At 34.9% G+C, this 24,506-nt stretch overlaps 1 long non-coding RNA gene across 1 annotated transcript in view; it reads right to left on the reverse strand.

The window, feature by feature from the left end:
- Positions 1-2,905: 2,905 nt before the first annotated feature.
- The window catches only part of LOC146994440 (uncharacterized), a 71,665-nt gene continuing 50,064 nt past the window's right edge, over positions 2,906-24,506 (reverse strand). Inside the window, exon 2 of the long non-coding RNA XR_015044161.1 lies at positions 2,906-3,249. This is a non-coding gene — a long non-coding RNA (uncharacterized LOC146994440). The remainder of the gene's footprint in view (positions 3,250-24,506) is intronic.

Raw genomic sequence — 24,506 nt, forward strand, 5'->3', positions numbered from 1 at the left:
GCGCCACTTGCTTGTCCAGGCTTTCTTATCTTATCTAATCATTATTTCCTATCTTGTTCATTTGCGGTTTTGCAGCTGAAGATGGTGGTTCGGTAAAACCATCGAAACTAGTCCTGTGAAAATTTTGTAAATATAACGCTGATTTTTGTTGTTTGAATTCTGAATTAGTAATATCAGATAATTTATGAAAGAGTTATGACAACTGTATTAATAAATGACAAACTAATTAACTTTCTCAGTGCTAAATTTAACGAAAAAGTCTCAAAAAACTTAAATGCAACTCGTTTCCAATGTTATGCTTCTAGATACTCAAAAATTATTTTGATACTGCTTACTATGACAACCATGAGAAAAGTATTAACGATTGCTTCTTGCTTTCTCCAAAAATATCTGAAATTTGTCGGTAGTTAAATGGTATATGATTTCATAGTTTATACAAATGTCGATCTTAATGGCAACGATTTTCCCGTATTAACTGTCTAAATAACATATTGCGATTTTATTTGCAATTTTCATTTTATTTCCTTTCAGAAATGACACAAGGATACCAGTCACAGTGCCCTTGATGTATGGAGAATGTATTTTTATTTGCTCAACTAAATCTACCGGAAACGTAAGTTTCTTTTCTTAAAGAGATTTGACTATTTTCTTAAAGACATATTTTTTCTTTAAAAACATTTGTCTTATCGATTAAAAAAATTAAAAAAAAAATAATAATGTATCGATAAGTAGCATACACAGTCCATTACTATTCTTAAAAATTACTTTGATGGCTTTTGTGTTACCGGCAAAGTGCGAAATCATGCTTTTTATAGAATACCAAGGCGTTTTATAGAATGCCGAGCCGCCCAGACGGTACATTGGTTAGGAGAGCCTACTGCGGTACCGAAGGGTCCGCGTTCGAACCTTGGAGAAGGCATAAATGTCTGTAAATGTATAATGTCTTTGCAGTATGAGGGCACTCTAAATATATGACGAGACAAAAGTCCTCTCGAGAGGTTGGTGGTAGGGAAGGAGGGATGGGAGACCATCTAACCCGTCCCCCCGGGTGCTCTCCATCAAAACTGGGGCGGAACTGAGCGAAGTCGCACTGTCACCTATAGTGCTCAGTGCTCTTGCCAACGACAGGCGCAGTTTTGCTCTCCTTGCCATGATGAATGTCGTCTCTTTGCCAGTCTCGCTCTCCTTGCCATGATGAATGTCAATCTCGCTCTCCTTGCCATGATGAATATCATCTCCTTGCCAGTCTTGCTCTCCTTGCTATGATGAATGTGGTCTCCTTGCCCTGATGAATGCCGTCTCCTTGCCAGTCTTGCTCTCCTTGCCATAATGAATATCGTCTCCTTGCCAATCTTGCTTTCCTTGCCATGATGAATGTCGTCTCTTTGCCAGTCTTGCTCTCCTTGCCATGATGAATGTCATCTCTTTGCCAATCTTGCTCTCCTTGCCATGATGAATGTCATCTCCTTGTCAGTATTGCTCTCCTTGCTATGATGAATGTGGTCTCCTTGCCAGTCTAGCTCTCCTTGCCATGATTAATGCCACCTCCTTGCCAGTCTTGCTCTCCTTGCTATGATGAATGCCATGTCCTTGCCAGTCTTGCTCTCCTTGCTATGATGAATGTGGTCTCCTTGCCAGTCTGGCTCTCCTTGCCATGATGAATGCCGTCTCCTTGCCAGTCTTGCTCTCCTTGCCATAATGAATATCGTCTCCTTGCCAATCTTGCTTTCCTTGCCATGATGAATGTCGGCTCTTTGCCAGTCTTGCTCTCCTTGCCATGATGAATGTCATCTCTTTGCCAATCTTGCTCTCCTTGCTATGATGAATGTGGTCTCCTTGCCAGTCTAGCTCTCCTTGCCATGATGAATGCCATCTCCTTGCCAGTCTTGCTCTCCTTGCCACGATGATAAGTCACAACAACAGCACACGACAGAGAATGCCGAAAACTGGCAGGCAATGTATGAAACGATTAAACATTTCGCGCATTGCCTAGGCTTTCCAGATAATAGCAAACGACAAGCCGGCAATCCTATCGAATAACCAGAACTATTTACTAAAAATTAATAAATGACGTAAAAAAAGGCCAAAATGGCTACTAAGAAGGAACCACGGGACTATTGGTTGTTGAACTGCTATGGTGTGAAGTTTTTGGAAAATACAAGTAAACTCACCTATGCTGCTAAAGAAAACATCGGTACTATAGAGTATTACATCACAGACACTGAGCTATTTCACGTACTTCATGAAAATTAATTTGGTAACTGGACACGGAGAACGTGGCAGAATGTTGAAAGAACTTTCAACCAAATACAAAAACGTTACACGTAATGATGCTAAACTGTGCACCCACCTTTGTGAGCCCTTCCAGAACAGCGAAAACATATTAAAAAGGGCATTGTTATGAAACTTATGATTTTTCCTAAATTTAATTTCTGTTGTCACGTAGACAGATATAATTGGTTTCTGGGCTCAGCCAGACAGAGAATATGAATTTATTCACAAATTCGTTTTACATATTTTGAGTAAAAGATTTTTAATGTCAGTCTTTTACTATTTTTTTTTAAAATAATATTTGTATTTTTGTGTAATGTACGTCTTTTAAATAATAGTCTTATCATCACCTTATTTCATGCTTTGCCTAAAGAGCATTTGTCATTCTATAGAATGCCTATTTTTATATAAAATGCCTAGATAAAGTATATCATAATTTTCATATTTCTTACTTTGATAAAAATGGCATTCTATTTGGCATTCTATAAAATGCCTAGCTATTCTATAGAATGCAGGCATTTCATACGTTGCAGGTAACAGATGCAAAAGGAAAACTGGGTATTGGGTACTTAGTTACAACTATGGATACTCAATTTCAACTATGTAATGCTTCAAAATGTAATATTCCACCCCCTCCAGAAAAATTATCTACCATCCGCTAGCCACGGCCAGAGGACGGCCCGACAGAATCAGTCGGCGTTTATTGAACAAAAGAAAAAAAAAAAGTTACATTATTACAAAATGTTGATAACAAAAAGATGAAGTGATATAAGGTAGGTAAGTACATACACGCAGGTATGTTTTGATACACTACTTCCATTTGTGTTCAAGTCCAAAGAATAATGTCCATAAAGGCATTTTAAAGTTAGTTTATAAGTTCACGTTCCAAGGTCTCCGCTTGAATAAAGTCTTGTTGAGGAATTTATGTAGCAGGAGAGTTTGCAGGTACACAAAATTACAGGCAGAGGAGAGGCATGGCTGTTGTAGAGATAAAAATAAGATTCAACACAGGAAAGTATATAAGCAATGTAATAAAAAGAGTGATATTGGTGAAATCATCGTATCCACCACAAGACGCTGATACAAAACGTTATTATTGTAATCCACCTATACTAATCACAACAACACTTCACCAATCGGTAATGTTGTTGCCCCTATACTTAAGGACGACTTATCCACGTTTGGGGAAGAGTTCGATGACTTGTCTCCACAATTACAGTGTTTTTGAGCTGAAGAATCAAATTAGTCCAATTTCAACAGCAACTTAAGCAAGAAAGAGTTTATTTTTATTATTATTAATCCTGATCTTGGTTAGAGAGCAAGCGAGAGAGAGAAAGAGAGAAGATGGTAAACATTTTTGCTAACGTTATTTAACACATTTGGTTACAAGTCACCCATTTTCTATACTTTACCATCGAATGAAAATGGCATTCAAAGCATGTGTGTTTACATTCCATAAGTTTTGCCAATTATGCCCGTTGTTTGATGGGTGTTTCCATAAGGATATTTATTTCAGAAATCTTCGTCAAAATACGACTGTCGTCTTGAATCGATTTTAACGACGAAACAGAGGAAAAAAACACTTTACATCCATAACTTCCGCAGTTGGTTACAGCCGAAAACATCGCGGCAAAAATATCGCGGACGAAAACGTCGCGGAGAAAACAACGCAAGGCGAACACGTCGTGCTACAAAACATCGTGGGAGAAAACATCGCAAAGAGAAAACATCGCGGTTCTAAAACATCGTGGTACAAAACATCGTCGTCGAAAATAAAGCGGTTCAAAAACTTCGCAGTTTAAAAACATCGCCGTCGAAAATATCGTGGTAAAAAATAAAGTATCTACAAATCATCGCATGACGATAACATCGCAGACATGCTTTTTTCAGGCTTTAATAACTGTAAATGGATATTCGCATAATGATTTGTGAGCGCAAGTGATGTAAGGAAGGATAATTTTTACTTTCACATTTTTTTATTAACTAGTAAATTTTTGCTGAAAAAAATAAGAAGGAAACTTAAGCATAGAAAATTAAATGCAACTTAATAGATTATACTTTTTATGAAAAATTACCAGTAAAAACTTTATAAAAAATGATTTATTAATGGTCTTTGTTAGTTAACTGCTATAAGTTGCATTTAATTTTCTATGCTTAAGTTTCCTTCTTATTTTTTTCAGCAAAAATTTATTAGTTAATAAAAACATGTGAAAGTAAAAATTATCCTTCCTTACATCATTTGCGCTCACAAATCATTATGGGAATATCCATTTACAGTTATTAAAGCCTGAAAAAAGCATGTCTGCGATGTTATCGTCATGCGATGATTTGTAGATACTTTATTTTTTATCACGATATTTTCGACGGCGATGTTTTTAAACTGCGAAGTTTTTGAACCGCTTTATTTTCGACGACGATGTTTTGTACCACAATGTTTTAGAACTGCGTTGTTTTCTCCGCGACGTTTCCGTCCGCGATGTTTTTGCTGCGATGTTATCGGCGGACACCTCCGCAGTTACAGTAGTCCCGTACACAGCACAAAATGTTTTCCTTGCTCCTGCTGCATTTGATTCTTGGTTAAACTCAGACAGCGAAATGTGTTATAAATATTCAACTTTATCCAGTTGACATTTTATCCCCTTTCATCTGTAAAACAGACAAAATATAGTTAGAATTAAAATGCTTTGTATCGAACATCGTTTTACGAAAGTGAAACTACAAACTAAGCAGTAACGTTGGACTTAGGGAAACGAACTCGTTGCAACGTAACGTTGCACATAAAAAAAAAAAAATGCTATGAATTTATGCACCGACCAATTATTATAAACTATACTTTAAAAAGACTGATATCTTTTTCAGGTCCATGATTTATAAATCTCGAAAAATATTAATAGAACTTTATATGTGCCTTTAAGTTAAACTGTTAACGCTTTGTTTAAAACTGAACCGAGAAAGATCGTGATAATTTCAAAAGTAATTTATCTTATTCACCTTATCCTGTACCGCTGCTTCAAACTGTTCATTATTTGCTGAATATTTCGTTAAATAACGTAATAATTGTAACATATGCAAGTTTGTCTGTTGTTCATAAATAACCAATGTGAATTTTAACGAAAAAATATTTAACAACGTAAAATGCATCATATATATAAAGTGTTCAGAAAATAAGTATATGCATTTTGGTGTTACTGTTACTAATGCTCACTTGTCTGACCAAGGCTGCGAAATTCCTCGTAGCACAAGTCACGACAATTGGCGTCGGCACAAGTCAGCCCTAGGTCCCGAAATTCCTCGCGGCAAGGAGCGCAAGTTTACGCCTGTCGTTTGCAACAGCCTAGAGCTCCTTACAAAGAGCTCCGCCCCCAATAATTTTAGCTCAGCTCCGCCCCCAATATTGATAGACAGCACCTCTTGGGGACGGGTACCAGTGTCTTCCACCCCTCTTCCCCTACCATCAACGTCTCTAGAAGACTTTCAGCTCGCCGCATGTTTATAGTGCCTCCATGCCAAACGGGCTGTATACATTTACAAACATCCATGCCTTCTCCGGGATTCGAACCCTGGCCTTTTGGCACAGCAGTCAGCAACGCTAACCACTATACTGGCTGGGCGACCCATGGATTTTGTCTCTTAAGGGGGCTCATACACCTTAAACCCCTTATGATCCTCAAATATGTGACTGTTGCAAGAACTGGGATATTTTACTTATTTTAAAGGCAATTTCTTCCATTTTTTTACAGCTGACTACATATTATAGCTGCTTTCGAAACTAGCAACCAGAAAGTTTGTGTTGCCACAAATATTTTTGTAATTTAATCCACTTTGTGACAAAATTTTCGTCATGTTTCCACCCTGCGCGCATGATATATTAAAAATGGCTAATGGTACATACTTGAAATTTATTGGAATTCTTTATATGGGCACTATTTTCGAACTGAACTAAAATTCTGATGAATTTTTTATTATTAAAAAATTTTATGGACGAAAACATTACAGATTTTTTTTAATAAAATACATTATATAAACTCAACTTCAAATAAATTAATAATTTAACATGAAATTCTTAGAATTTTTGTTTCACAGTAGTTTCCAAATATTATAAAAGCTACATATTAAATATGGAATTAAATTATGCAACAGAATGTTTTAAACTGTGCAAGGTTGAAACATGACGAATTCTTTTGCCCCAAAGCGGATTAAATTATAAAAATATTTGTGGCAACACAAAATTTCTGATGACTATTTCAGAAAGCAGTTATATTATGTGGTCAGCTGTAAAACGTTGGAAGTAATTACATTTAAAATAAATAAGTTATCCCAATTCTTGCAACAGTCACATATTCGGAGATCTTATGGGTTTTAAGGGGTATGAGTCCCCTTAATAAAATACATGTAATACTCGTAAGTAAAAGCAAACTAAAAGTTGTAACATACTAATGAACAACGAAGAAAAAAGAAGAGACTATGTAGACGAAGATTCAAAAATCAAAATGGCTTATTTCTGCTTTTATGTATCATTATCATTATAAGGGCACAGCCGTCACAAGCCGGCCGTATGATAAAAAAGTGGGACTGGCCAGTAAAAAACAAATATAAGAAAAATCAAAACAAAAAACGAAAAAAAAAAAAAAAGTCCCTAATCTGAGTTTCAGTGCCGAATTCCAATTTTATCTTTGTTCGCATTTATAAGTTTCATTATTGTCCCTGCAAATCTTTCAAATTTGAATAGTTCCTTTTAAAATTCTTTGCATATTTCTGTCTTGCATTTGATACCATTATTTTCTCCAGTAAATTACATCGATTATAGATCTGTAATCGATGTAATGTCAGATCTGTAGAGATGATAAAAATTTTTTTTCAAGTTCTTGCTGCACCGCAATTAAGTTTGCTGGTTTTTACCTTATCTTAGATAATCCCATAGGTATCTTAGGTAATCACGTAAGTAAAATTTACTTAGTTTTCATCATGTTTCAAGGAGGGAATTCTTAGTTTCCCCATCTTCCGATCCATTTGTTAAAACAAGTAGTCCTGCAAAACGTTCTAACTCGTGCATGATAATGAAGAATAATATTATGTCGTTGAAACTCAAATTCTAGAGAGCATCAATCGCAAAACGTCTGTATATGTTCGGCAAATGCTGTATATTCCTTTCGCCTACAAAATAACTATTACTTAGTTTTCATCATGTTTCAAAGAGGTAATTCTTAAAATTTCCCCATCTTCCGATGCATTTGTTAAAACAAGTAGTCCTGCAAAACGTTCTAACTCGTGCATGATAATGAAGAATAATATTATGTCGTTGAAACTCAAATTCTGGAGAGCATCAATCGCAAAACGTCTGTATATTTTCGGCACATGCTGTATATTCCTTTCGCCTACAAAATAACTATTACTTAGTTTTCATCATGTTTCAAAGAGGTGAATTCTTAAAGTTTCCCCATCTTCCGATGCATTTGTTAAAACAAGTAGTCCTGCAAGACGTTCTAACTCGTGCATGATAATGAAGAAGACTATTATGTCGTTGAAACTCAAATTCTGGAGAGCATCAACCCCAAAACGTCTATATATTTTCGGGACATGCTGTATATTCCTTTCCCCTACAAAATAACTATAGCACGTGCTTCAGTTTTTTATTCGGGAGAATGGCCATCAGAGAATCCCGTAGGTGACTGAGATGACAGTTATCTTGTTAACTCAGGAAGTAAAAGTCTTCTTGTCGACCATTTCCGTCTTTCGAGTGGTTTTCTTTTGTCATAACTTTCGAACTAGTGTTGGTATTTTAAAAAACTGTGAAAGTTCACAAATTTCCTTCGAAGTTTTCTCCAAAATAATGCACTATTTATTGTGTTTAGAATTTACAGAAACAAAATTGAAACAGCGCAGGTTAGATGTTTTTATTAGCAGCAGTTAAAAGTATGGCAGACTTGCAGAATTAAATGCTTGACGAATATAATATTTAATATTTGATGAAGGTGTAAAGCGAATTAACATACTGTCTGCAAGATGAGGATTAATTAAGACTAAGGTTAAAGTAATTAAAACTCTAGACAAGACTAGAATTAAGAATAATTCTAGTCTTTTCTAGAGTTTTAATTTAAAATGCAAGCTATCAACTAAATGGCTTGTCTTTCTTCTAAATTGATGAATCACCACCAATACCATAGCTTTCTTTAACTGGAATATAGATATACTAAAATAAAAGTTAACCTAAAATATTCATTTGTGCGTACATCTTGCATGATTACAGAAACTAAATTTAGAGCTACAAAGATTCTCTGCAACTGTAATAGGGCAGGGAACTAAATCTATAAATCAAAGATTATGTCTAAAATGCTGAAATGACGGAAAGGATAACTCTTTCAACTAAATACTTTCAGCAGTTTTTGTTCCATATGTCACCAGGAGCTGACATATTTTTGTAAAGCACTTTACTTATTTTGCTATTTACACTTTGTCATTCAAGCTATTTCCATTTAGTTACAGTCAGCACCAATACTCGTTAGATTTGCACGAACTGCATGTGATAGCAAGCCCTCACTATTTTACCCCGAATTCCATTTACTAGCAACGGATGATGGCTAAAAAGACCATAAATAGACTGGTTTGAAGTTCCCTGCTCACTTCCTTCTTTAGTATTACGCTCGCACGTGTGAACGAAGCCTGCAAGTAACGTCTGGTAACTTTTCACTCCATGTCGATTTGGAGATAAAATTTCCCTCAGCAAGTCCTCGTACTTCTTCATATAAGGATTATTTTCTTACCTGGGAATGGGATCGACCAAGCAGCACATTTTGATCAAAAATACCTGAACAATTTTTATTCCTACCTAATCCTAAGGTAAACTGCAAGCATGACGTCGAAATTTAACTAGTGATTTTTGTGATGTTTCAAGATTTCACGTCCTTCGATTCCCTGTTCTTCTATGAAACACTCGCGAATATTATGTGACTAGTATTATCTTGGTTTTTTGTGACCAAATATGTACCTAAATTTATACTACGACACTAATTTTATCAATAAGAACGTGTTTCACAGGTGAAGATATTACGCATGTTTTACTTCCTTGTACGAAGTAAAAAAGAAGTATTGTAATCGCGAAAAACTTCAGGGATCATATTTCAACGAAAATATCCATTTTGACCACTATCGAATGCAATTTAACGATATTTTTGCGTGACATCCGTACGTAGGGACAGAATAAAGGACTCGCTTCCCCCCCCAAAAATTATAAAACTGATTTAAAATGAATTCTGAAGAGAACATTTCGTGGCGTCTGTGGGTACGTACGTATTTCGCATAACTCAAAAACGAGTAGCCTCAGAACGTTGAAATTTTGTATGTAGGACTGCTCTAACATGTAGATGTGCACCTCGTATTTTAGTTGCAATCGGCCCCACCAAAAAGCACATAAATATAAATAAATATATACACTTTATTACTCGGCTCAGTCATCTCAGTTTCTTTATTCTTATATATTTGTAAATTGTGCCTGTTTCGATTTAAAAAGGATTGAATTATGTTGTTCTTATCTTCCGGTTAAGGTTTTTATGCCTTTAGTAAATCTGCACACAATATTTGTAGAATTATCAACAATTTAAAAGTTGTTTAAGTGCCGTTAAGCCTAATTATTTTTGTCCTGGCTGCCATGTTTGTTTACATTTGAAACAGCAGAATACTAGATTTGTTGCCAATCTAAAAAACGTAATCTTCGCATTAACAAAGACAGCGCATTCTTTTATTATTTAGAATTAAATCATGCTTAATCCATTCTGGAATTTAGTCTAGGAAATAAGTGTTTATGATTTACTTCATAATTTTCAATACAGATATTTTGAGTTTTTATGTATTTTTTGCTTTGTCGCGAAGTGAGAACTGAACTAATTGAATAAGAAATACTGAATCGTGTGTGAAAAACTGTTTCTTTTTTGTTGTTGTTGTTTGCTTAGTTTCTTTTACACATCGTTTTAGATTTATTATAGTATTCGAATAGAACATGTGGCAACAGTTAGATAATTCTTAAGATGATATAAAATTTATGCAATTTGAGTTAAAAAATGAATGAAATGTAACGCTGTTAAATGAACTTAGGGACAGAGTGTCACTATGGCAAACAAATATAGTGAATTTTAAAGAGTACAATTTATTCTATTATGGTTTATGCGCTATCGACGAATTAAATTTAATTCAACCAATAAGTTTAAATGAAATGCAAGAAAAAATGTGTATAACTTAATACTCCGTCCAGGGAAGTCATGTGGTGTACACATCAGATTTTTTGGTACTATCCATGGGTAAATGAACATTTAAGTTTAATCCAATTTCGAGGTTTTTACTGCTCAACAGAATCATATCTAAATATTATCTTGTATTCGAGTTATTGATCTGAATGCAAACGTGATAAATATAAAATTTAAATAACCACTTTCCCTTTGATTTATTTGGTTTTCATTTAAATTTTACAACTCTGAACAAATTTGAGTTTAAACCTCGAAACAAAGTATAGTAATCTTAAATTAGGATGCTGGCTTGTTTTATATCAACCTATACACCAAGCAGTCGATTATTTTACTGAGTCTGATCTGTACTTTGGCAGTTTTGGCACCGGTGGTGCCTGGCGCTTTCACTTTCGCGAATGGGAGATACATTGAGACGAAACTTCAATACCGTAGTCGGGTGGGTCGACATAAATCCTGTTTCGTATAACATAGCAGCCAGCGTAGTTCTGGCGGGAGCATTTTGACGACCAGTCAGATGTCTAGGTTTGCATATTCTCCACCACTGAGACCCCTGGAGTGGTAACCTTTGGGTTTTTGGAGGCTAGTGGTTATAGAGAAAAACCTAAATGTCTGCCGTCTCAGATTAGGGCCCCAGGGCGGTAGCATGGTTAGCGTACTATTTATCTCTTGGAGAACTTCAACTGATGACCCACCCCCTGGCTAATATTGGGGCTTCTCAGCTGGGACCACTCTGTGTAGTTCCGAATTCTATAATCATTCCTGCAGTGCTTCCTCTTACCTAAATACAACTTATCAATTCTTTATTTTCGCACAGATATCACAAGCTTGCATTTCATCACTACAAGACCTTCTTCAATAATTAAATTTAAATCTCGCTTCCTTAATTCCCCTTACTCCCTTCCTTTGCTCTATTTCTGTCCCTTTAAATCCTCATCTAATAATTTCTCCGTCTTTTTCACAGTTAACTTTCCTCACGTTCTTTTCCGCTCCAGTAGCTGCTCCTATTCTCCTCTCGCCACGGGCGGTCGGAGAACTTTTCGCCTTCCTGAATAGACTCTCCCCCCCCTCCTCTTCGCTCCTTCTTCCCTGGATTCAGTTTTAGTCGTAACACTCTTCCCCCCCTCGCTCACCCCCAAGGCATTAGCTATCACTGCGGCTGTCCGTATTACCTAATATTACCTTTCCCAAGCCCTGGAAACTTATGTTTCCCGGCTGATTGTCTTCCAACCTTTCCGATTCCATAAACGCAATGCGTTCCGGAATTCGCCTCAACCAACTCCTTTCTCTCTTTCAATCTTAAATTACAAGTTGAAAGCAGAGAGAATTGCTCGTCCCATATGCGGACTCCTTATTCATTTCTTTCTATATAAACCCTTAATGGTTTGTTCAACTCTCCTTTAGCCATTGCTTTTTCTTATCCAACTCAGCTTCCTTATCGATGTTGTGGAGGTAATTGCATTAAGTTGCAAAGGTACTCCGGAAGTCAAACGCCTTGGGCCTTGGGCCGAATAGGCTGAGTACATAAAACAAACATATATTATTATTATTATATCAACCTAACTTAAAGTACTGCACTAAATAGCTTGTTATGTGAGGTTATACGTTTGTAAGGTATCTTTCCTGCTTACCACAAGCCTTCTTGGGGTAGCTGGAAGCACGCTCGGCTAATAAGCAGTAGGTCCGTTGCTCGAATCCCAGGAAGAAGAATAATGTCTCCTGTTTCCTGGTTTCCAAATGATTCCAGTTCTAAATGATCCTCGAGTGGTGCTCGAAGTAAAATGTGGAGGTACAGATTTCGAATTTCGGCAAGGGCATATCACAAGTTTCCTGCTTCGATAAAGTTAATGAATCTACATTCCTCTTAAAGAGCGGAAAGGAGCACCCAATCGCCAAATTTTGGTGGTGGCGAATGATCATGTACCATATTTTAGTTGGGGAGACACTGTAGTGTTAAGCCTGGCTGCAATGCCCTCGCCTGGATTCGAACCCCAGATTTCTTGATTTCTCGCCGGACGTGCTTCCAGTTACATCGCGAAGGCACGGGATAAGTAGGAAAACAATACTTTGCGATTTCAGTTGGTGAGTTATGATAAAAAAAATTAGACCTGTAAAGAATTATTACCTTCCTCTAGCACGTCCTGTTATGGTTAATAGTTAACCAATTCAACATAAAAATTTTGGGTTTCGGTTCAGGGCAAGGTGCAGTTAGTTTTCAGGTTTCCAAATTCGGAAAACCTAATTGTTGTTACAAAATGTAGCTAACGTTAAATAACAAAAACTTAAGTTTATTGCCACGAAGTGGATGACAGAAATTTAATAAAAACTGTTTTCGGCAAGTCAAACGAACAAAAGTTCTAATTCAACAAGACGCAATTGGGTGTAAGAATTTGAAAGTGCTGCACAGAAATTTATCGGTTAATTATTATAAATTTAACAATTATCATTTACTATCAGCAATAATTGCTGAAATTTAACAAGCAACGAGGATACAATATGTATTCATACAGAAAATTTACCATTTTGCAGTCAATATAAAAAGTAATCACCTATATACTATATGCTATTAAGGTCCCTACTAGAGTTACAGGTTACTTATTACAGTTATATCTGTTCTTAAAGTCTTAGTAACAGTTTAAAATTTCTTTTGGAGTGAGTCTTGTACGCGCGACACAAAAGGAGACACGTAGAAAAACAAATTTTAAGTGACTAGCTTAAGGGGACTCATACACCTTAAAACCCATAAGTTCTTCGAATAAGTGTCTGTTGCAAGATTAGGATAACTTATTTATTTTAAAAGCAATTACTTCCAACTTTTTACAGCTGACTACATAATATAGCCGTTTTATGAAATAGTAATCAGAAAGCTTGTGTTGCCACAAATATTTTTTATAATTTATCCGCTTTGTGACAAACGTTTTCGTCATGTTTCCACCTCGCGCGCACAGTTTAAAACATTCTGTTTCATAATTTAATTCCATATTTAATATATAGCTTTTATAACATTTGGAAACTAATGTGAACCAAAAATTCTAAGAAATTCATGTTAATTTTTTATTTTATTTGGAGTTGAGTTTATAAAAAGTATTTTATTAAAAAAATCTGTAATTTTTCCGCGCATAAAATTTTTTATTATTAACATGTTCATCAGATTTTGGGTTCAGTTAGAAAATAGTGCCCATATAAGAAATTCCATCAAATTTCAAGTATGCACCATTAGCCATTTTTAAAATATCATGCGCACAAAGTAACGAAAAATATTGTTACAAAGTGGATTAAATTACAAAGATATTTGTGGCAACACAAACCTTCTGGTTACTAGTTTCCAAAGGAGCTATATTATGTAAGCAGCTGTAAAAAGTTGGAAGTAATTGCTTTTAAAATAAATAAGTTATAAATAAGTTACAAATTAAACTGAAACCTCACAAAATTCCTTTAAAGTATTGAATTCGAATCAAATAAGTTTACAATAATTCGGCTAAAAATATTTTAAAAAGTAGTGAGCATTCTTAACAAGTAATATAAATTTGAAAATATTTGCTTTGAAACTGGTGGATTGTTATAAACCAAAAGAAAGCTAAGGTAAAAACTTTATTCTTTACATTATAAATGTTCGGGTGATTCGTACGAAGAATAGAATGCCGGAAAAAATTCTCCAGTCTTAGAGAAAACTTCCAACGTAACTATTCTGGACTGCAAGGATCGTGAAAAATGATTGGAATAAAATCAGAATTGAGTTCTTAAGATAAAAAATATAAAAATACCATTGCGGATGGGAATTTGGCAGAAGGATTCTTGCTTTATTCTTGATGCTTTTCGCGTTTTCTTCGTTATATAAAGAAGTAATGAATTCTGTTTTGGAAGAAACTTTTAGTTATAAGAGGAGAATAAGATGTTTCCAGCACTAAGAAAATACTTGTTGCATGTAGGCATTTTTTAAATAATGCTATGCAATTTCAAGCAGGGATTTGTCGGGACATAAGCACATTTATTCATAATAAGCTCGCTTAAAAAATACAACCAGAGCTCCAGTTCCATCAGTAACGTCTAATGTTGCGAACTCAAGCAACGTTTGTGATTTATTTTATGTTGTAGTTTATAAAATCAATGTACAAAGTGCATTAACGTTTCTTTCCAGAATTTTCTACGGATGGTTTGGATTTCACGCAGTCTCATTTTACTACGTCAGAAAGTATACTTTTTTTATAATACGCAATTGTTCATAATTCCAGTAAATATTAAAAAAGTCCTTAACAAATAAACTAAACAACCAATAATAAATTTTATTACACTGAAAAGAAAAATATCAATACGTTTTTAGGTATATAAAAAATTTTTGACATGTCTATCTTTACCGATATGTCAAACATCAATGACATAAACCATTGCATTCTACCATGTGTGCCACTATGTGATGATCAGCCACAGTCATTGCGTAGATCCAGGATGTCAAACTCGCGGCCCACAACAAATATTTTTGCGGCGCGGCCAATATATCGGCAAATAATAATATATAATAATAAAATAACATATCGACGAAGAAAAAAATGAAATGTTTACTGCTAAGTAATTAACGATAATTTATTCAGTGTTGTTAGATTACTCACAGCGAGCTGACACACACACTACTTAAATTACAAATGCGTGTGAGTAGCTTGCGTTCAGCTACCTTCGGCTTTTGGGGGACACGTGCACTCAGAACTTGTACGCATCCCCCGATAGCCGAATGTGGCCGAACTCATGGTCTCAGTTTTCCAATTTGACGCACTTCCCGGCGTGCAGCATGAACAAATCAAGTTTAGATGATACTTGTTCGCATCAAAAATACGCAGAAAAAATTGCAAATTTAACAACTGAATTTGAAACGAGGTTTAATGATTTTAGTTCCCTCGAAGACAATTTTTTTTTTTTTTTTTTGTTTTCTTCGATTTTTTCAATAAGTATTGACTCAGTACCCAGCCATATGCAAATGGAGGTGATCGAGATTCAATGCAACTCAAATTTGTATTCAGTGTTTTGACTACATTACCACGAAAATTGCATTTTATGTGAATGTAAATTTTATGTGGAATTCTCAAATAGTAAGAAGAATGTAATATTTGAATATTTTTTAGTTCACTGAGGTATTATTTGAACTCGAATTACAAAGGAATTTCTTACATAATTCGATGTATTCCGTGTTTGCTGTTTAAAGCACATGCCTTAATCGATGTAAATTACGAATTTTGCAAGAGAGATAATGAGCAAGTGGATGATTTTGCTAGCATTATTTCTTATTTTAACTATTGCTAAAAATATTAATAGCTTTCATCAGAAGAATAGCAGTATGTGTTAGAGTGAAAAGGAAGTAGCTCAGGACATACAAATTACATAGTTTACATCTGGATTGATTTTAATTCGAACTATAGTATTTGGGAAATCTACTATAAACAGGGACATATGTAGTTATTTCAAAAAGGGAGCGAGTTAGTCCAGCAATTCAGCTGCCTTCATTTTTACTTCCTTGTACAAAAGGAAGTATTGTAAAAAGGAAGTATTGTAATCGCGAAAAGTTTCAGGCCGCATATTTCAACGAAAATATCCATTTTGACCCCTTTCGAATGCAATTTAACAATGCTTTTGCGTGATATCTGTACGTAAGGACAGAATAAATGACTCGTTTCCTCAAAAAAAATTATAAAAATGCTTGAAAATGAATTCTGAAGAGAATTTTTCGTGGCGTCTGTACGAACGTACGTATGTATCTTGCATAACTCAAAAATGAGTAGCCTCAGAACGCTGAAATTTTGTATATAGGACTACTATAACATGTAAATGTGCACCCCGTATTTTGGTTGAAATCGGCCGCGCCAAACGTATATAAATATATTTAAATATATATCCACTCTGTTACCCGGTTTGTGATGTCAGTTTCTTTACTCTTATATGTTTGTAAACTGTACATTTTTTGCTTTAGAAATAAATGATTGAACTTTGTTTTTCTTATCTTCCGGTTAAAGTTTTTATGCCTTTAGTAAATCTGTATGCAATATTTTTAGAATTATCAACAGTTTTAAAGTTGTTTAAGTACCGCTAAGCCTAATAATTTTTTGATGGCGGCCATTGCTTGTTTACATTTGGAACAGCAGAGTAGTGGATTTGTTGCCAATCTAGAGAAATGTAGCTTCGCAACAACAAAGATAAAGCCTTCATTTATTATTGCCAAATAAATCATGCTTAATCCTTTCTGGAATTCTTTCGAGGAAATGAGTGTTATGATTTACTTCGTAATTTTTAATACATATATTTTGAGTTTTTACGTATTTTTACCTTGTCGCGAAGTCAGAACTGAATTAATTGAATGAGAAATACTCAATCGTCTGTGAAAAACTGTTTCTTTTTTGTTTTGTTTGCTTAATTTCTTTTATACATCGTTCTAGCTTTATTATAGTATTTAGATAGAACATGTGGCAACGATTAGATAATTCTTTAAATTCTGTGCATTCTGAGTTATAATATAATATGAACGAAATATAATACTATTAATCGTGCCAGAGTGTCGCTATGGTACACAAATAGAGGGAATTTTAAAGAATGCTTTTATTCTATTGTGGTTTATGCGCTGTTGGCGAAGTATATTTAATTCAATCCAATAAGTTTAAACGAAATGCAAGAAGAAAATTAATATAATTTAATATATTAATTTAATATTCTGTACAAGGAAGTCATGGGGTGTACACACCAGATTTTTTAAACAGAAGGATATACAGTTTATCTTGTTAATTCATAAATAGTAGCACTCTACATTTACTCAAACGCATAACCAGCTTGTGTAGAGAAAAATTGCTATCATATGTACATGCAGTCATTCGTTCAGGATATATAAGCTTAGCAATTAATACCGAATAATTATGAATTTTGTGAATTCCTCCACTTAACAGTAGTCGTTAAGTGCTTTCGTTGAATTATTATTTGGCACTGCAAGCTGCACGACAGCCGTAAAGAATTATTAGCCCGATCGAATGTTAGCTCAGAAGAGTTGTAAGTCTCAAAATGGCATTTTGGGACGTTTCACTATAAACTTCGAATCATTTTTTAAAAATTATTGCCACCAATATTATCGACCTGTATTATATTTAAAGAAATTAAATAATAAAGAACATGCGTGGATGTATGCGTGTTTCTCCCACTGTAGAGCCATCAAATTTGAATAACGTAATCCTCCACCCAAACATGAGCACCTGCACACCCGAATTTTGAATTTCGAATTAGTTTTATTATCTATTTCACATTAAGTATATGTTTTACAATATGTATTTCTCTATACATTTAAATATTTTCTAAATGTACAAAATAAAGAGCTTTAGTTTTCCAGTGAAGAAAAATATTAAACATTCAGCATCGAGTTTGTTAAGGAAATTTAAAGTTGCAGAGTCATTAGGTTAATTGGAAGCAGAAAAGAGGAAAAATATGCAACCTCCTTCCCCGGGAATTTAACCACGGACCTCTGAAATACCGGCCCAGCGTGCTACCATTACACCACGAAGGCACGCTAGAGAAGTGGGAGAAATATCTTATATACTCCCCTTTTTAAAGGACGACTAGGGTTTTAGGGGACCTAGTCGCCAAATCCTGGGTGTGGAGAATCATCATCCGAAACCCTTTTAGTCCGGGCGCCACTTGTAGAGTGATTAGGTTATTTCGAGGCCGGAGAGATGAAAAATTAACAACCGCCTTCGCCGGGAATCGAATCACGGACCTCTGGAATACCGGCCCAGAGTGCTACCGTTACACCACGAAGGCACGCTAGGGAAGAAGGGCGAAATACCTTATAAAGTAACTCAGTTTTTCACCATACAAAATTTTTAAATGTAATATTTCTCATAGTATTCAAACGTAACTTTATTACAAACTACGTTTCTGAGGTGGAGAAAGTGTTATGAATGTTGATAGTTACATTCTTAGTAGCAATTACTGTCTTCATTAGTAAAGATTAATAATGATACAGCATACAACATATCAGAAACAATATCGCTCACATCTTTTGAACAAAATTTACAATCTCAGCCGTTTTCGCTACAGTTTTGATGAATGTTTCACTTGAAAAAGATAAAAATAATTTTAACACGTGAAGATTAATTCCTTTAATTTTCTCTTCAGCTGTTCTTGAATAGCTGTTTCAAGAGTTACGAAAGATTTGCGGGTTTGTCTGAAAATCAAGAGGTAACCTGGTCAAAGCAGTTATCTACGAATGTGCTTTGGAAGGTTCTTCCGACAGAACCCCAACGTTCTAAGAGCGGAATATATATACAAGTAAGAAAAATTGCATGATTCATTACTATCACTTTAAAAGTATGATGAAACATAATGATGATTCTTTATTTTAACTAAATAATGAACATTTTTGTAACGAAATTTAATTTTTCTTAAAATTAGGTTAAGGTCTAGATAGCAAAAATACTAATTCGGTTAAAGGAATTAGGAAAAGCCTATAGTAAATGTTTTAAAGAACAAAATGGAACGTTCTATTTAATTTTCTTCTTACTAATCCCTCTGATTTGGATCAGATCAGATCCATAAATTCATTCAACTTCGTAACTTCCGACACGAAATTAGATCTCTTCAGCAGATCTTCATGCCCAAGGCAGCAAATCTAAGTAGAAGTTGCGCTGCGCAGTAGCTTCATGGCTTTTACATTTGGCGCAAGTGGGAAAGGTTTTAGTACCACGAAAATATCTGAGGGTCCTTAAATGTCCTTAAGTCAACCAAGTCAGAGCCATATGGTCCTTCCCTTGAAACCAACATCAGTACCAGGATACCATGAGTGTGTCGGTACTTAAATAACTTCAATTTATCTTAAAATTTATCAATACGTAGAATTATTTTTCCTTTTCCCAAGACATATATTTTCATTTAGTATTAATTTGCTTTTAAAAGCTTCATTTTTTAAAGGGCGTTTTTTAAATTTCGATTTAGTGTCTATATCAGGGGTGGCCAAATTGCGGCTCGCGAGCCTAATATGGCTCTCGCAGGCAATTTGTGCGGCTCGTGCATATAAAATATATGTATGAAATATGGTAAACTTAAACTATTCAGTGTCCAAAAAGAATTAATTAATTAGTTTAGACTCTTTTTACAAAGTTATCAGGGACTTCTTTCTATTTAAAACCTCCTCCACTACTTCTATAACGATGTAAATACGAGCTTGTGGCTTTTAGAAAATCTAGATGCGGCTCTCGAACATTGTGGAATTTAAACGTGCTGCTCTTTCTGACATGAAAGTTTGGCCAACCCTGGTTTATATCATTAGAATTTAAGAATTGGTTGGCGTTAAGAATTAATGCTAGAAATTTAACGTACTATTCTTTTTCTAATTTCAGTAAATACTCGTATATATCAAAGTATTTCCTTTTAATATTTCCCATTTTCTATGTGAATTTTTCTTATATTTTATATTCTTCTGACAATTATTTCTTGGCTTTTAGAATTAAGTATTTGCAATGAAATTTATTTACTTGTTTTAACGTTTTATAAGTTTATATATGTAACGAAAATAAATTTAGAAATGCTAATGTAGGAACACTGCAGGGTAGAAACGCAGAAGTTAGCCTGTTAGTTGTTTTTGATAAAACTGAATATGTGTATAGCTCATACACAGATAATAAAATGATTAGAAAATCAAGGTCATAGTACCTGTTCACGGCTCACAATCACACGTTGAGTATTCAAATTAGTAGTTGGTCGAACCGCCCTGGCGACAATGCATGCTTGAATTAGTCGAGGCAAGGAGTGGTAGAGGTTCCTAATGTCATCCTGCGACACATTCTGCCAGGCATTCATCATTTGTAGGTCCAGATCTGTCATATTCTGTGGTGCCCGAATCTGGCGGCCTACCAGGTTCCAGACATGTTCGATTGGTGAAAGGTCTGCTGATCGTGCTGGGCAAGGAAGAGTATCAATCGCACGGAGACCGTCCAGACATATGCGAGCGGTATGTGGCCTGACATTATCTTGTTGGAAAATGGCTCCAGGATGCGTGCCATGAAGGGTAATGCAACCGGCCGCAGGATGGTATCAACATATCGTTGAGCTGTTAAAGATGTACGAAGGATGACTAAAGATGACCTGCTGTCATAAGAAATGGCGTCCCACACCATCACACCAGGGGTTATAGCGGTATACCTTTGTAAAACAAAGGCTGATTGGTACCGCTGGTCCCATCCCCTCCAGAAACGAACACGGTGGTCATGTACTTCAAGAGTGAAGCGGGATTCATCGCTGAACATTATACGATGCCATTCTGATGGCAGCCATGATGATCAGCTGCGATACCACTGCAGACGACCCCGCCGATATTGTCGCGTCAAAGACAAACGTCTTAAAGGTGTATGTGAGCGTAACCCCGCCTCAGACAAGCGCCGTGATATGGTGGACGGTCCCACGGGAGGTATAGATGTGGCTGTAGTGCATTGAATGATACCGTTGGTTCGGTTCGGGCCTGGCGAATAATCATCCTATCTTGCTTCGCATTTGTGCTCCTTGGCCTTCCATAGCCTTCATTTAGTCGGCACTTTCCTTGTAGCAACCATTGCTACCAATATCTTTGCACAGCATTGTCTGTACGCTGCAGGTAGCGGCCTATTGCTCTGTATGACCACCCAGCTTCACGCAACCCTACAATGGACCAAGTCGTTTAGTAGCCTATAAGGTTTTCGATATCATCGGCATGGTATCTTCAGTTGCTTCTTTACGGAATTACAACGGCAGCAATAAAAAAGATAAATTTTCCGCCTCTATTACTGGTTTTATACTTTGCGAATTGCGCACTAGAAATGCGCGCTATGATCGCAATTCCTGTTCATTTGCTTTGAAACTTTGATCATTTGCTTGTTCGATAAAGATGTTTTTGCATACCAAATTTCGTCAGTCTTTCGTGGTGCTTCGATGTTTTTGCAAAAGAGTGTATTACGAAGTACAGAAGCAATAATGATGCAAAATTAAAATATTCATTTCATACTGATATTGTCAGAAAAGTATTTTCATCAGAATATTTAAGTTTAATTTCTTGATCTTTCTTTGAACGGCCCGGACGCTTTATTTAATAACCTCTACGAAGGCAAGAAGTGATGGCGGTTTCATTATGGAAGCACCTAATAGGTGGCTACCGTTGCTTCCTGTGAATGGGCGGACAGTTACCTTTTTCGGCAATCAGGTCACTAACTACTATACCGACTGGGCGGCAATTTCTCAATCATAATGGTGCCAATAAATAAATTGCAATGAATTGCAAAAACGATTTGTTTGGTGCTCGCCATAACACCACATACTACGTTGCTATGCTAAGTGACTTCATACTTCTTCAGCACTTTGTTTATTGCATTTGTACTTCTGGGAACATACTCCTTTTCCTACTTCATTTCGACAATATTTTCACTATCTATCTCTTTTCTTAATGCCGAATCAAAACTGATACTTGATGTAAACACGCTTCACGTCATCTTTCATTGGGCGAGGTGTACGTCAGGGCACTTTCTCGAAGGACAGGTAGAACTACAGAATTCGCTGCCAGCCTGGTTTAATATATAAGGATCAAAATAGGAGAAAGTCATAACTTCGCACTCAGGTAGAGGAAGAATATTTTAGGAAACGAGAAACACAAAAATCTGTTTGGCCCATCACTGTTGGTCAAAATGTGTCATTAACTTTTCTGCAGCAAAAATTATCATTTGTCGGTGAAATAGATTTTGTGAAAATATTTTAGTTTTAGTGAATGGTCCAACGCGTGAGAAGAATGAGTATGCTGCTAGTTACGAATAAAGGAATGAAAATTTGTTTTTAATTGTGCTTTTAACGATGGCAGTTAATCTAGTATTCATAAGTATTTCATAATAGAAGAGGTAAATCGTATTATATGCTTTTAGCTAATTTAATAACTCAATTAAACTTGAATATTAATTAGATTATAAATCTGAAATTCAGATATATCGAATCAGTTTTTATTCGGAATAATTGTGCAACAAAAGGAAGAAAGCTTTCAGGAATTTGCCAGCTAACCTTTTACACAATTAATTAATTATTCAAGATAGTTTCGTAACTAATTAACCGAGATAGTTTTTATTGCAGCGAAAGATAAATGATTATCTTTTTATGTAATGGAGGTTTACTTGTATTTTTCTTTTCCGTGTATGAGTAAGATATAAATGAAATGCTCATTTTTTTATAGAAAATTATTATATTCAAATGTTCTTTATTTTATTTATTTATTTTTTTTTTGAGTTGAGGCAGAAACATTTTATGCTATTTCCTGGAATCCTGGCAACAAAACATGCTTACTTAAGCAGCATGGATAATTACAAGATGTTCTGCATAATGCTTCAAAGACTTTTTCTTTTCAAACGACTGTGCATAATTGAAAAAAGGGCTAAAGATATTGTGTTTTAGTCTACTTTGTGTTACATTCGGAGCTTCTTAATGGGATTGCGATTACAATTATTATTCCGATATTGTTATCGAATTACAGATATTCTATCCGTTTGTATAAATCGAAGATAGAAAGAACATTGCTTAAAGATCAAGCTGGTAATGTAGTCAAAATATTAAAGAATAAAACTTTTAAACTGAAGTAAATTCATAGATAAAAGATAAAATCACCAAATAAAGTCGAAATAAAAGAGAAAAATCCCCAGACTACATAGAAATGTCACCATCTAAGGGATACTCGATTTTGTTTTAAACCAAACAGAGGCAAATTACCCCGCTTTCGAGTTTTTAGAAAGATCACTTGGCTAGTTTAACAAAAATGTATTCTAAATTGTTTTTTCCCGTCAAATCTTTCTTTGTTGTGTTTTAGCTTTAATTGTGTTTTCTTTGTCGTGTTAATATGCCCGATTTTTAAAAATTCTCTTTGTTCTTTTATGATATGCAAAATAACTTTTCTCCGGTAGAACTGGTTCCCATTTGTAATGATTACTTTCATTAAATTTAATACGAAATTAAAGTTACTAAACTAGGAAAAATCTATAGTTCTTAAAGGAAACGAAATGAGCAAATAAAACAAAGAAAATTAGCATTAACAATTAATTAAAGTAGGATCGCTTTTGGCAGTTTTGAATGTGTTACCTTAATTGATTGCCAACAAGTTTAAAAATAAGTGTAATAGGATGAAATAAAATAGAAGAATAAAAAGGTTTTGTTTTATTTGTGATTACGCATTTTTGTGATTACGCATTTGAGCATTCCAGACAATGAGATCTTAATATTTTGTATAACTGAATGATATAAATACGTTATAAGAGGATAACAGTACCAAATTGAACTTATTGGGTTTATAATAAACTGTTACCTCTTCAAGGCTTTGCTCGATCAAAGAACTTGAATGGAGTCAAAGAACAGATTCAACCTCTTTACCTCAAGGAGAGGTGTTCGTATCTCGAGGTTCCACTGTATCATGCTTTTCATTTAAAGGTAAACGGCTAATACTATAGCTATGCATTATTTCATAAATAGTATATAAATCACGAAAGTACAAAATAAACACATAAATGATATAACAATTTACTAAACTGACCTAAATTGTTGAGATCATATACTTCAAATACATTAAAAAAAAGATTTATATATACAGAATACTAAATGAAGTTTTCACACCACAGCATGTTTTATTTACCGATGACAAGATTTAAGCTATAAATATATATCTGAAGAGATAGACTCAAATTGGAAACAGAATGAAAAGGAAGGGAACCAAAAGCGAAAATGAAATCTTCTCAGAAATTTCTTTGCTAGCAAAATAAAGGAAATGATGGAATATGTTGTGTAGAAAAAGAAACCAACCAAAAATCCGCTTAGAAATTTCAAAAGAATACAGAAATCCAATACTGACAGCAAGCTGAATGTCGTATAAACATTATGAGTAGAAACATTTAACTAAATATACTTCAGAAGGTCTATTTACGAAGTTAACTGTTGTCCAAATATGATATTTGTCGGCAACGGTATTTGGAACCATATATAAAAATATTT

This window comes from Stegodyphus dumicola, chromosome 11 (genome assembly GCF_044657685.1).
Source record: "Stegodyphus dumicola isolate Sdum_Otavi_A_Nest chromosome 11, ASM4465768v1".
NCBI classification, from domain to species: domain Eukaryota; kingdom Metazoa; phylum Arthropoda; class Arachnida; order Araneae; family Eresidae; genus Stegodyphus; species Stegodyphus dumicola.